This window comes from Schistocerca nitens, chromosome 3 (assembly GCF_023898315.1).
Source record: "Schistocerca nitens isolate TAMUIC-IGC-003100 chromosome 3, iqSchNite1.1, whole genome shotgun sequence".
In the NCBI taxonomy this organism is placed as follows: Eukaryota; Metazoa; Arthropoda; class Insecta; order Orthoptera; family Acrididae; genus Schistocerca; species Schistocerca nitens.
In genome coordinates, this window is record NC_064616.1 from 669,622,675 (window position 1) to 669,636,493 (window position 13,819).

Genomic DNA, 13,819 nt, shown 5'->3' on the forward strand with positions numbered 1-13,819 from the left:
GAGGACTCGAACCTCCGGCGGGACCAGCCGCACAGTCCATGATTGCAGCGTCTTAGACCGCTTTTTTTAATTTTTTTTTATTTCTTTTTTTTTTTAATCTCATTTTGTTCGCTTCCGTTCGTTGCATCTGCTAGGGGCCGACGTCGTAAGACATCCTTTTAAGTTCGTTGTTGATCGATTAACTCAGTTTTTTTTTATTACAGAGGGCAGCTAGCCCTTTGACCGAACACGCTGATACCGTGCTGGCTAATGAGAGGGAGCCAACAGCACCCGGTGTTCCTAGGCGGTCACCCATCCAAGTTATTAACCGGGCCCGATGTTGCTTAACTTCGGTGATCGGACGAGAACTGGTGTATTCAACATGGTATGGCCGTTGGCGATCGCTCGGCTAATCCCGCGCGGCGGGTTAGTCAGTTTAGGAAAGAGGAAACACGGAAAGGAAAATAAATCGTATGGGGCCTCAGGATATGTTAGTGAAAAACCGAGCAAAAGCTGAAAGCACTAAAACCGAACAATAGAAAAAGGAACGTTCATATTCAGCTACGTGGTGGTCACATGCCGTAGACAGCAGATTGCATGGTGGAACAGGTGAATGTGCGAACGTGGTACGCAGTCGTGCAAGTGGCCAGTGTGCCATGGAAGGTAAACTAGTGAAGGGTATGAGTACCCAGAAGGAAGAGAAATCAGGATAATGAAGAACTACAACAGCTGTCTAGCCTGAAAGCTCACAAATAGTGACAACTAAAAACAAATATTGAAAGTAGGGTGGAAATATAAATGATTATAAAAGTGCCTTAAAGAAGGGACTGACTGTGCAAAAACCATTACTGGTGCTAAATTGGCAATAAATTAATAGTACCAGCGCCATAAGAGTACAAATATATTTACACTTGGTGGAAAAATAATATTAATGAAAACGGTGATAAAACGACATTAGGAAAATACACATAAAAATTAGTGCTACTAATGCAATGTGTGTAGAAGCATGATGATTCTTGGTGAATAAAACGCTGTTCGTAAAAGACATTACAAACGACATTATTAACATTTGCTATGTAGCACACCGTAAACATTCAGTCAGAATAGCACAAAGTAAGAAGTAGATTACAGCAGAGCCATCCGCAGGCGCGTGCAGATTTTATTTGTTACAAAACACAACTCACCCATCGCACATATCGAGGTGGACCGGCGCCAGGTGAGGTGTAGAAATATTGACACAGCATAACCTAAGCAGAGGAAGGCGGAAGCCTTTCCACACCAGCAACCTCAGAAGTGTTTATTATATGTGCCACAAGGCATATCAAAGACTAAGCAAGTGCAGCCCATGAGCATGTAAATTCCTAGCCAGTTTTTTTACTGAAATCATGTTTACAGCATTACCGCCACAAGGCTGTGACACTTCGGACGACATCAGGAATGCTGTATGGGATCCGCAGTTCAAGCTTGTGTCAGGAGAGCCTGCCCTAAGACACTAGATGCAGAACCGCTGGGGGACCAGCGATGACTTGGAACATAGCGTGCCAGCCACAGCGCATCTACAGCGGGTCGCATCTGTTGCAACACTGAAGTCATCAGCCATGACTCGGCCGCCGTTGCCTTAGCTGCTGAATCCGGAGGATGTTGCTGACAGAAACAGCGGCCTTGCACCACCGTTCAGCCACCTCACACTCTGTCAGCATTGCGGGACTACACACACACACACACACACACACACACACACACACAGGTGGAAGGCAACTGGATGCCTTGATCATACAACCGTTGCTTGTAAGTAAACACAGTGGAAGGCCATAATAAAGGTCCCGGCGGGGGTTCGAGTCCTCTCTCGGGCATGGGTGTGTGTGTTTGTCCTTAGGATAATTTAGGTTAAGTAATGTGTAAGCTTAGGGATTGATGACCTTAGCAGTTAAGTCCCATAAGGTTTCACACACATTTGAACATTTTTGAACATAATAAAGATATCTGAAAAGCACAAAACAAGAATCTACTGATACCAGTCCCATTTCACTGCCGTCACGATACTGATGTCCCCTTGTTAGAGAAATGTCTGAACCTACAACCTAAGGTACAGTTAGTCAAGAAAATTTAGTTCTTGTTGAATGTTTTAGTCATGGAAAAGAAGCTTCATTGCGATGCTCTTTGTAAGGTAAATTTTATTACAAGTATAGAGTCAGTAGATGCACTATGTGATCAAAAGTACCCGGACACCCCTAAAAACATACTTTTTCATATTAGGTGCATTGTGCTGCCACCTGCAGCCGGTTATTCCACATCAGCGGCCTCAGTAGTCATTAGACATCGTGAGAGAGCAGAATGGGGCGCTCCGCAGAACTCAGACTTCGAAGTGATTGGGTGTTACTTGTGTCACACGTCTGTGCGTGAGATTTCAACACTCCTAAACATCCATAGGTCCACTGTTTCCGATGTGATGGTGAAGTGGAAAGGTGAAGAAACACGTACAGCACAAAAGCGTACAGGCCGACCTCGTCTGTTGACTGAAAGAGACCACCGACAGTTGAAAAGGGTAGTAATGTGTAATAGGCAGACATCTATCCACACCATTACACAAATATTCCAAACTGCATCAGGATCCACTGCAAGTACTATGACAGATAGGCGGGAGGTAAGAAAACTTGGATTTCATGCTCGAGTGGCTCCTCATAAGCCACACATCGTTTCGGTAAATGCCAAACGACCCCTCGTTTGGTGTAAGAAACGTTAACATTGGACCATTGAACAGTGGAAAAACGTTGTGTGGAGTGACGAAGTACAATGTGGCGATCCGATGGCAGGATGTGGGTATGATGAATACCCGGTGAACGTCATCTGCCAGCGTGTGTAGTGCCAACAGGAAAATTCAGAGGCGGTGGTGTTATGGTGTGGTCGTGTTTTTCATGGAGGGGGCTTGCACCCCTTGTTTTGCGTGGCACTATCACAGCACAGGCCTACATAGATGTTTTAAGCACCTTCTTGCTTCCCACTGTTGAAGAGCAATTCGGGGATGGCGATTGCATATTTCAACAGGACTGAGCACCTGTTCATAATACACGGCATGTGGCGGAGTGGTTACACGACAATAACATACCTGTAATGGACTGACCTGCACAGAGTCCTGACCTGAATCCTATACAACACCTTTGGGATGTTTTGGAACGCCGACTTCGTGCCAGACCTCACAGACCGACATCGATACCTCTCCTCAGTGCAGCACTCTTTGAAGAATGGGCTGCCATTCCCCAAGAAACCTTCCAGCACCTGATTGAACGTATGCATGCGAAGGTGGAAGCTGTCAGCAAGGCTAAGGATGGGCCAACACTATATTTCATTCCAGCATTACCGATGGAGGACGCCACGAAATTGGTATGTCATTTTCAGCCAGGTGTCCAGATACTTTCGGTCACATAGTTGAGAGGTGGCATTAGCCCCCTCTCATATTTCTATCTTACGATTTTCTTCTCTAATTGCATGCGGGGAAAAGTTGCTATTCCTTCACACGCGGACTTCCCACGCAGTGTCTCTCGTCACCTGGGTGGTCCGGTGACAGGCGGGCTCTGCTGATCTTGAAAGGGTACACCAACGGGTATGAGGGAGTCGAGTGAATGCTTTCCAGACGCCGACATTGTAGAATAGCGGCGGAGACACGCTCGCAGGGGCCTGAAGTAGCGGCTGGGCTAGAGGTTCCGTTACTTCGCATAAACTTAGCGAAAACACTTTCTGGCGGGCTACCAGCGAGGCGTGGGAATGACTTGTGTTCCCAAGCAGCCTTGGCGCGCAAATTCCCGCGTTTTCTGCCGTATCGTAACTGTGATTGGCTTGATCAGGGCATAGCTCCGTGACGTAGCAAAATCGGCGCAGAAATTGGCGCCAAGAATCTCCATTGGTGGAATGGTAGTGCTTCGGCAATATAGTGGGATTTTCCGCCGGTTTTCGAGTTGCTGATTGGAACGTTTAACCACGGCCACTGTCGTGGGGGCGGGAATGTTCTGTGTTCGGTTTTTACGGTTGCTCTTGTGGTAGTCGGCTCTCGCCTTTCGGTCGGAGTAGGTTACAAGACTGAGCTCTCGCTGCTCTGGACAGCCTGCCTTCCGTTGGCTGTCTAATATACTTTTATTTAATTGTAACTGTTTGACGAAGTTGCTGAAGTTTCGACTTCAACATAACTTTCCGAGTACAGTTGGCAATTGAGCGTTCTGCGTACAAGCGGCCTATGTTGTCTGTCTTGGGCAGTTTTGGCTAAAGTTGACTGTATCGGAGTTACAGTGTGACTGTACCGTCAGTGATTGTGTGGCGAGCCTTCTTCGTGTCCCTCAGAGGTGCATATGTATTGCTAGGAAGTCTTTAGTCTGGAACAACCAAACCAGGAAAATTTGTTTCGGGCTATACTCGCGACATTATCTCCACGACGGGACGTCGAAGCAACCAGCCATCGCCTCCGGTACGCCAGATCATGTTCTGGCAGTTAAGAAGACAGTTTGGTAATGTACGTCCGCAGCATCGGCAGATAGGGATTTTCCTAGGCGATAATCAGAGCTCAGCAGAGCGCACCTGTTCGTCTTTTTCTAACTTTGTTTTGTCTTGGGTAGCAGCAATTAATGTTGGGTTGGCTATGTGTTTTCTCTTAAGATATGAGTTGCAAGGAATTGGCTCCACATACCACTTCGTCATAAATGTCACAATCGAGTTTAGGGACAACTTCACCTTCACAGCATTTATTTGAGTATCCAATTTGAGCCAATTTGATGTATTGTAAATGTTTCATGTGTTTTGGTTATTATTTTGAGTTTAGTCATAATAAATCATATTGTTATTTTGGACAGAACTTTCATTCTGTTACTCGGTAGAGCAACCCTTTCATTTCTCACTACGTTACTGAAACTAATGTCTATCAAACTAAATTATTTCAGGTGCCAAACTCTTTTCTACTCCACTTGCAGGGTCGATTACAGCCAGTTCGCGTTTCTTTTTAATCCATGTGCAACAGCAAAAGTCGGAGTTAGAATAGGGGGGCTTAGAGCATCATTTATATATGAAGTTTCTCGAAGAATTTAGTGTTAAATACACTGCTAGCCCCGGCACCTCACATAGTGTATGTTGCACTTCAGAGGTAGTGGGAGTCACGATTGGCTAGTGCCTGTTAGATGTATGCAGTGTGACTTGAAGGTAATTCAGCACCGTGTACAGAATGAGTGTCAGTAATACGTTTCACACGTATATGCTATGGGAATACGGCTAGTCAGTGATAAGAGTGGAAATGGTTAATGTTTACACGTAAGAACTAGTTTATTATATTTTATTTTCTGTGTTATTTGTGTTTCAAAATTAATATCGGGAACAACAAGCCTTCCCCAGAGTCAGAGATACGAGGTGTGTCAGAACTGGAGGTAGTTTGTGTACTATTGGTAAGGGTAGAGCAGATAACAGACAATACCGAATTATGTGGTCTAGTGGAGCCGCAGTCGCCACGTGAGTTATAGATTCGTAAGCCATAAGTTTAGATGCTCCTTCCTCTGTTAAGTCATCTGAAGATGTGGAAGCATTTGTGGAAGACCTTAAAAATTTGGCAGAGATGAAAGGATTGCCTGACGCAGAACTCTTAAGGGTAGCGAAACTGAGATTAACAAGAGAAGCAAAAACATATGGGAGGAATACAGAGGCTCTTAAGTGAGCTGGAAGGTTTTAGGAATTTCAAGGGATTTGTCAACAGATATACGAAGTATAATAGCGCCAGACATTTTAATAAATAGTTGGGCAAGCTGACAAAGAAGCATGTGCAGTCGATGGAAGAATTTTCCGACAGAATAAAGAAGATCAATGGGTGTACTTACGAGTTGGGACAGAAAGCTATGGAGAATGAGGTGATTTTACGAGAGGCTGAGTAGAGGGCACCTGACGTATTTTTAAGAGGATTACTTTCTGAGATGTGAAGAAGAGTACAGACAGGAGGACTGACTGACTTGTTCGCAGCTGTCAGCTTAACATATAATGTGAAGAAATTGACATGTCAGATGGAGTGCAGGTTAGAATGGGCATTTTTCCCAACCAACATAAGGTGTTATAAGTGTGGACAAACGAGGCGTATGAGGAACCAATGTCGCCAGACTCAGGACAATGGAAGTAGAGGCAGAGTTCACAGTAGTTTCAGAAGTAGGGGACCAGGAAAGAATCAGGGGTCAAACGCCAAAGGGAACTCGTGGGTCATCTACGGGAGACCACTAATTGGTGATCACATTGGCAGTCCTTCATGTTAAGAATAAAATTCTTTGTTGAAAAAATAATAATTTTGTGATGTTATGGTCTTGAGTATGGATGTTATTTCATTGATGTGTGTGTCTCATGTTTCCTTGTTGTTTTAATCTTTGTGTGATGATGTTGAATGCATGTGTACATTGATACACTCCTGGAAATGGAAAAAAGAACACATTGACACCGGTGTGTCAGACCCACCATACTTGCTCCGGACACTGCGAGAGGGCTGTACAAGCAATGATCACACGCACGGCACAGCGGACACACCAGGAACCGCGGTGTTGGCCGTCGAATGGCGCTAGCTGCGCAGCATTTGTGCACCGCCGCCGTCAGTGTCAGCCAGTTTGCCGTGGCATACGGAGCTCCATCGCAGTCTTTAACACTGGTAGCATGCCGCGACAGCGTGGACGTGAGCCGTATGTGCAGTTGACGGACTTTGAGCGAGGGCGTATAGTGGGCATGCGGGAGGCCGGGTGGACGTACCGCCGAATTGCTCAACACGTGGGGCGTGAGGTCTCCACAGTACATCAATGTTGTCGCCAGTGGTCGGCGGAAGGTGCACGTGCCCGTCGACCTGGGACCGGACCGCAGCGACGCACGGATGCACGCCAAGACCGTAGGATCCTACGCAGTGCCGTAGGGGACCGCACCGCCACTTCCCAGCAAATTAGGGACACTGTTCCTCCTGGGGTATCGGCGAGGACCATTCGCAACCGTCTCCATGAAGCTGGGCTACGGTCCCGCACACCGTTAGGCCGTCTTCCGCTCACGCCCCAACATCGTGCAGCCCGCCTCCAGTGGTGTCGCGACAGGCGTGAATGGAGGGACGAATGGACACGTGTCGTCTTCAGCGATGAGAGTCGCTTCTGCCTTGGTGCCAATGATGGTCGTATGCGTGTTTGGCGCCGTGCAGGTGAGCGCCACAATCAGGACTGCATACGAACGAGGCACACAGGGCCAACACCCGGCATCATGGTGTGGGGAGCGATCTCCTACACTGGCCGTACACCACTGGTGATCGTCGAGGGGACACTGAATAGTGCACGGTACATCCAAACCGTCATCGAACCCATCGTTCTACCATTCCTAGACCGGCAAGGGAACTTGCTGTTCCAACAGGACAATGCACGTCCGCATGTATCCCGTGCCACCCAACGTGCTCTAGAAGGTGTAAGTCAACTACCCTGGCCAGCAAGATCTCCGGATCTGTCGCCCATTGAGCATGTTTGGGACGGGATGAAGCGTCGTCTCACGCGGTCTGCACGTCCAGCACGAACGCTGGTCCAACTGAGGCGCCAGGTGGAAATGGCATGGCAAGCCGTTCCACAGGACTACATCCAGCATCTCTACGATCGTCTCCATGGGAGAATAGCAGCCTGCATTGCTGCGAAAGGTGGATATACACTGTACTAGTGCCGACATTGTGCATGCTCTGTTGCCTGTGTCTATGTGCCTGTGGTTCTGTCAGTGTGATCATGTGATGTATCTGACCCCAGGAATGTGTCAATAAAGTTTCCCCTTCCTGGGACAATGAATTCACGGTGTTCTTATTTCAATTTCCAGGAGTGTATATTCCAATAAATGAAAGAATCAACATCATCACCCGAAGATTAAAACAACAAGGAAACACACTAGACACACACATCAATGAAATAACGTCCATACTCAAGACCATAACATCAGAAAATTTTATTCTCAACATGAAGGACTGCCAGTGGGATCACCTATTAGTGGCCTCCTAGATAACATGTTTATGAACAACCTGGAGGACATGATCTTCAGATACATAATAAAACCAAAAGACTACAAAGTTATATACTGGTACCATTATGTCGATGAAATAATATGCCTGACTGATGAACCACATAACACAGATAGAACAGCTACACAATGAAATAAACTACTTACACCCAAAAATTAACTTCACATTAGAAACAGAAACTAACAACACACTACATTTTGGAGATCTCACCGTACATAAAACAAACAACACACACAACTTCAAAATATTCAGGAAACTGACAACCACGAGCACCACCATTCACAACCTGTCGAGCCACCAATTGAAAAATAAGGAAGCAAACTTCAGGTTTATGCTCGACAGATTAAACAGAACACCCATGAACAAACAGAACTACACACAAGAACTAAACACAATAAATCAAATAGCAGCAGAAAATGGTTATGATACCCATATGTTAGGCAAGTTAAATTAAAAAATATGTAACAGCACAAAAATGAACATACTGCACACACACAAATCGTCACCCAACACAGAACAACACAAAACACAAACAATGACCACACACAAGACATAACAGAGCAACAACACACACAAAACGAAATGGCACGTACTCACCTACAATAACAAGATTTTTCACAGAATAGGCAACATATTAGAGAAACAGGGACACCAAATAGGATACAGGGCAGAGGACGCAGCACAGAAAAATATCAGAACACAAGAAACACCCATTGATAATTTTAACAGATCAGGAATATATGAACTCACACGCAACACTTGCCAGTCAGTGTACATAGGACAAACATGCAGGAACTTCAAAACCAGATATTCAGAACATCTCAGAGCTTTAAAAAGCAACAGGTTACATAGCACATTTGCTGACCACCTTATAGCCCACAATCACCAGCCAACTATAATAGAAACATACTTAAGAATACTAAAACCCAGCCACAGCCTATACAGCAAACTATTGAGGAAAACTTCCACTACAGTGGGGTATCTGTTGAGAGGCCAGAGAAACGTGTGGTTCCTGAAGAGGGGCAGCAGCCTTTTCAGTAGTTGCAAGGGCAACAGTCTGTATGATTGACTGATCTGGCCTTGTAACACTAACCAAAACGGCCTTGCTGTGCTGGTACTGCGAACGGCTGAAAGCAAGGAGAAACCACAGCAGTGACTTTTCCCGAGGGCATGCAGCATTACTGTATGGTTAAATAATGATGGCATCCTCTTGGGTAAAATATTCCGGAGGTAAAATAGTGCCCCATTCGGATCTCCGGGTGGGGACTACTCAGGAGGAAGTTATTATCAGGAGAAAGGAAACTGGCGTTCTACGTATCGGAGAGTGGAATGTCAGATCCCTTATTCGGGCAGGCAGGTTAGAATATTTAAAAAGGGAAATGGATAGGTTAAAGTTAGATATAGTGGGAATTAGTGAAGTTCGGTGGCAGGAATAACAAGACTTCTGGTCAGGTGTATACAGGGTTATAAATACAAAATCAAATAGGGGTAATGCAGGAGTAGGTTTAATAATGAATAGGAAAATAGAAATGCGGGTAAGCTACTACAAACAGCATAGTGAACGCATTATTGTGGCCAAGAAAGATACGAAGCCCACGCCTACCACAGTAGTACAAGTTTGTACGCCAACTAGCTCCGCAGATGACGAAGAGATTGATGAAATGTATGATGAGATAAAAGAAATTATTCAGATAGTGAAGGGAGACGAAAATTTAATAGTCATGGGTGACTGGAACTCGACAGTAGGAAAAAGAAGAGAAGGAAACGTAGTAGGTGAACATGGAATGGGAATAAGGAATGAAAGAGGATACCGCCTGGTAGAATTTTGCGCAGAGCATAACTTAATCGTAGCCAACACTTAGTTCAAGAATTATGAAAGAAGGTTTTATACATGGAAGAAGCCTGGAGATGCTATAAGGTTTCAGATAGATTATATAATGGTAAGACAGAGATTCAGAAACCAGGTTTTAAATTGTAACACATTTCCAGGGGCAGATGTGGACTCCGACCACAATCTATTGGTTATGAACTATAGATTAAAACTGAAGAAACTGCAAAAAGGTGGGAATTTGAGGAGATGGGACCTGGATAAACTGACTAAACCAGAGGTTGTACAGAGTTTCAGGGAGAGCATTAGGGAACGATTGACAAGAACGGGGGAAAGAAATACAGTAGAAAAAGACTGGGTAGCTTCGAGAGATGAAATAGTGAAGGCAGCAGAGGATCACGTATGTAAAAAGACGAGGCTACTAGAAATCCTTGGGTAACAGAAGAGATATTGAATTTAATTGATGAAAGGAGAAAATACAAAAATGCAGTAAATGAAGCAGGCAAAAAGGAATACAAAAGTCTCAAAAATGAGATCGACAGGAAGTGCAAAATGGCTAAGCATCGATGGCTAGAGGACAAATGTAAGTATATATATCACTAGGGGTAAGATAGATACTGCCTACAGGAAAATTAAAGAGACCTTTGGAGAAAAGAGAACCACTTTCATGAATATCAAAAGCTCAGATGGAAACCCAGTTCTAAGCAAAGAAGGGAACGCAGAGAGGTGGAAGGAGTATATAGAGGGTCTATACAAGGGCGATGTTCTTGAGGACAATATTACGGAAAAGGAAGAGAATTTAGATAAAGATGAAATAGAAGATATGATATTGCGTGAAGAGTTTGACAGAGCACTGAAAGACCTAAGTCGAAACAAGGCCCCAGGAGTATACAACATTCCATTAGAACTACTGACAGTCTTGGGAGAGCCAGCTATGACAAAACTCTACCATCTGGTGAGCATGATGTATGGGACAGGCGAAATACCCTCAGACTTCAAGAAGAATATAATAATTCCAATCCCAAAGAAAGCAGGTGTTGACAGGTGTGAAAATTACCGAACTATTAGCTTAATAAGCCACGGCTGCAAAATACTTACACGAGTTCTTTACAGACGAATGGAAAAACTGGTAGAAGCCGATCTTGGGGAAGATCACTTCGGATTCCTAGAAATACTGGAACACGTGAGGCAATACTGACCCTACGACTTAGCTTAGAAGATAGGTTAAGGAAAGGCAAACCTACATTTCTAGCATTTGTAGACTTAGAGAAAGCTTTTGGCAAGGTTGACTAGAATACTCTCTTTCAAATTCTGAAGGTGTCGACGGTCAAATACAGGCAGCGAAGGCTATTTACAATTTGTACAGAAACCAGATGGCAGTTATAAGAGTCGATGGGCATGAAAGGGAAGCAGTGGTTGAGAAGGGAGTGAGACAGCGTTGTAGTATATCCCCGATGTTATTCAATTTGTGTATTGAGCAAGTAGTAAAGGAAACAAAAGAAAAATTCGGAGTAGGAATTAAAATCCATGGAGAAGAAATAAAAACTTTGAGGTTCGCCGATGACATTGTAATTCTGTCAGAGACAGCAAAGGACCTGGAAGAGCAGTTGAACGGAATGGACAGTGTCTTGAAAGGAGGATATAAGATGAACATCAACAAAAGTAAAGGGAGGATAATGGAATGTAGTCGAATTAAATCGGGTGATGCTGCGGGAATTAGATTAGGAAATGAGACGCTTAAAGTAATAAATGAGTTTTGCTATGTGGGGAGCAAAATAACTGATGATGGTCGTATTAGAGAAGATATAAAATGTAGACTGGCAATGGCAAGAAAAGCGTTTCTGAAGAAGAGAAATTTGTTAACATCGAGGATAGATTTAAGTGTCAGGAAGTCGTTTCTGAAAGTATTTGTATGGAGTGTAGCCATGTATGGATGTGAAACGTGGACGAAAAATAGTTTAGACAAGAAGAAATGGTTCAAATGGCTCTAAGCACTATGGGACTTAACAGCTGAGGTCATCAGTCCCCTAAACTACTTAAACCTAACTAACCTAACGACATCACACACACCCATGTCCGAGGCAGGATTCGAACCTGCGATCGTAGCAGCAGCGCGGCTCCGGACTGGAGTAGACAAGAAGAGAATAGAAGCTTTCGAAATGTGGTGCTACAGAAGAATGCTGAAGATTAGATGGGTAGATCACGTAACTAATGAGGAGGTGTTGAATAGAATTGGAGAGAAGAGAAATTTGTGGCACAACTTGACTAGAAGAAGGGATCTGTTGGTTGGGCATATTATGAGGCATCAAGGGATCACCAATTTAGTATTGGAGGGCAGTGTGGAGGGTAAAAATCGTATGGGGAGACCCAGAAACGAATACACTAAGTAGATTCAGAAGGACGTAGGTTGCAGTAGGTACTGGGAGATGAGGAAGCTTGCACAGGATAGAGCAGCATGGAGAGCTGCATCTAACCAGTCTCTGGACTGAAGACCACAACAACAACATTTACGTGTGCATCACGACACCTCACCATGACGCTGAGAATAAAAGGGCTTGCCACACGAAAACATAAGTAAAAATGAATATAGGCGCGAAATATCGCGACAAAATATGTAAGGCGTCCGGATTTTATGGACCATACATGAGCTTGATCCATAACGACAGTACAATACAGTATGAGATCCTCAGAAAATAACAATTAAATTATATCAACAAAAAGCTATTACAGTAATCTCATGAACCGAAAACTAACAACACAATATTTACCAATATAAGGACAGGGGCATGAATAAATAAGTCAAAGTGAAACGCATTTTGGATACGAACCGAGCCAGTGGTTAATGGCATCGGAAAACCCCACTTAACAAGAGAACGGCGAGCTTTAACGCAGAAAGAGACAAGGCCAGAACAATACATTATTCCTTTTAACGTAAATACGGCTGGGACCGAGGGTAAGTGGCTGTACGGCTTTAACAAGGTTAAATTCACCTCTAACGAGACGGCGATTGACTGAAGCTATACTGGGCGATGCAGACGCGATACGGTGGGGCAATCACCATTGTATAAAAGCATTTTGAGAACTAAAATTTCTAGATATCTCTCTCGTCTCACGGCAGACCACACAAGTGTGTGGAAAATAGCGAGGACGTTGAAAGCTTTGCTTTCTGCGACGTGTGGACTATCACGTATCGTAGTGACAAATAGCAACGAGCCTCATTGACCAGCTACGACATCATAGATGTAAATGAGCTAATGAAGATTTTATTCAATCTTTCCTATTATAAAAATTTTTCAAATATAGGAATAACGATTTTAATAATCATCAATTCAACATCTCCAAGAGTTAAATATCTTGTTATTGGGTGTCAAAAGTAATTGAACATGATTGTTGTGTATCACTTGACCCGTGAAAGCACAGTTCATAAACTATATGTACGCTACTGGCCATTAAAATTGCTACACCACGAAGGTAACGTGCTACAGACGTGAAATTTAACCGACAGGAAGAAGATGCTGTGATATGCAAATGATTAGCTTTTCAGAGCATTCACACAAGGTTGGCGCCGGTGGCGACACCTACAACGTGCTGACATGAGGAAAGTTTCCAATCGATTTCTCATACACAAACAGCAGTTGACCAACTTTGCCTGGTGAAACGTTGTTGTGATGGCTCGTGTAAGGAGGAGAAATGCGTACCATCACGTTTTCGACTTTGATAAAGGGCGGATTGTAGCCTACCGCGATTGCGGTTTATCGTATCGCGACATTGCTGCTCGCGTTGGGCGAGATCCAATGACTGTTAGCAGATTATGGAATGGGTGGGTTCAGGAGGGTAATACGGAACACCGTGCTGGATCCCAACGGCCCCGTATCACTAGCAGTCGAGATGACAGGCTTCTTATCCGCATGGCTGTAACGGATCGTGCAGCCACGTCTCGATCCCTGAGTCAACAGATGGGGACGTTTGCAAGACAACAACCA

General features: G+C 44.4%; 1 non-coding gene across 1 annotated transcript; it reads right to left on the reverse strand.

The window, feature by feature from the left end:
* Window positions 1–258: 258 nt before the first annotated feature.
* LOC126250338 (5S ribosomal RNA) lies at window positions 259–378 on the reverse strand. Its single transcript, XR_007545674.1, has one exon. It is a non-coding gene; the product is annotated as a 5S ribosomal RNA (ribosomal RNA).
* Window positions 379–13,819: the final 13,441 nt, after the last annotated feature.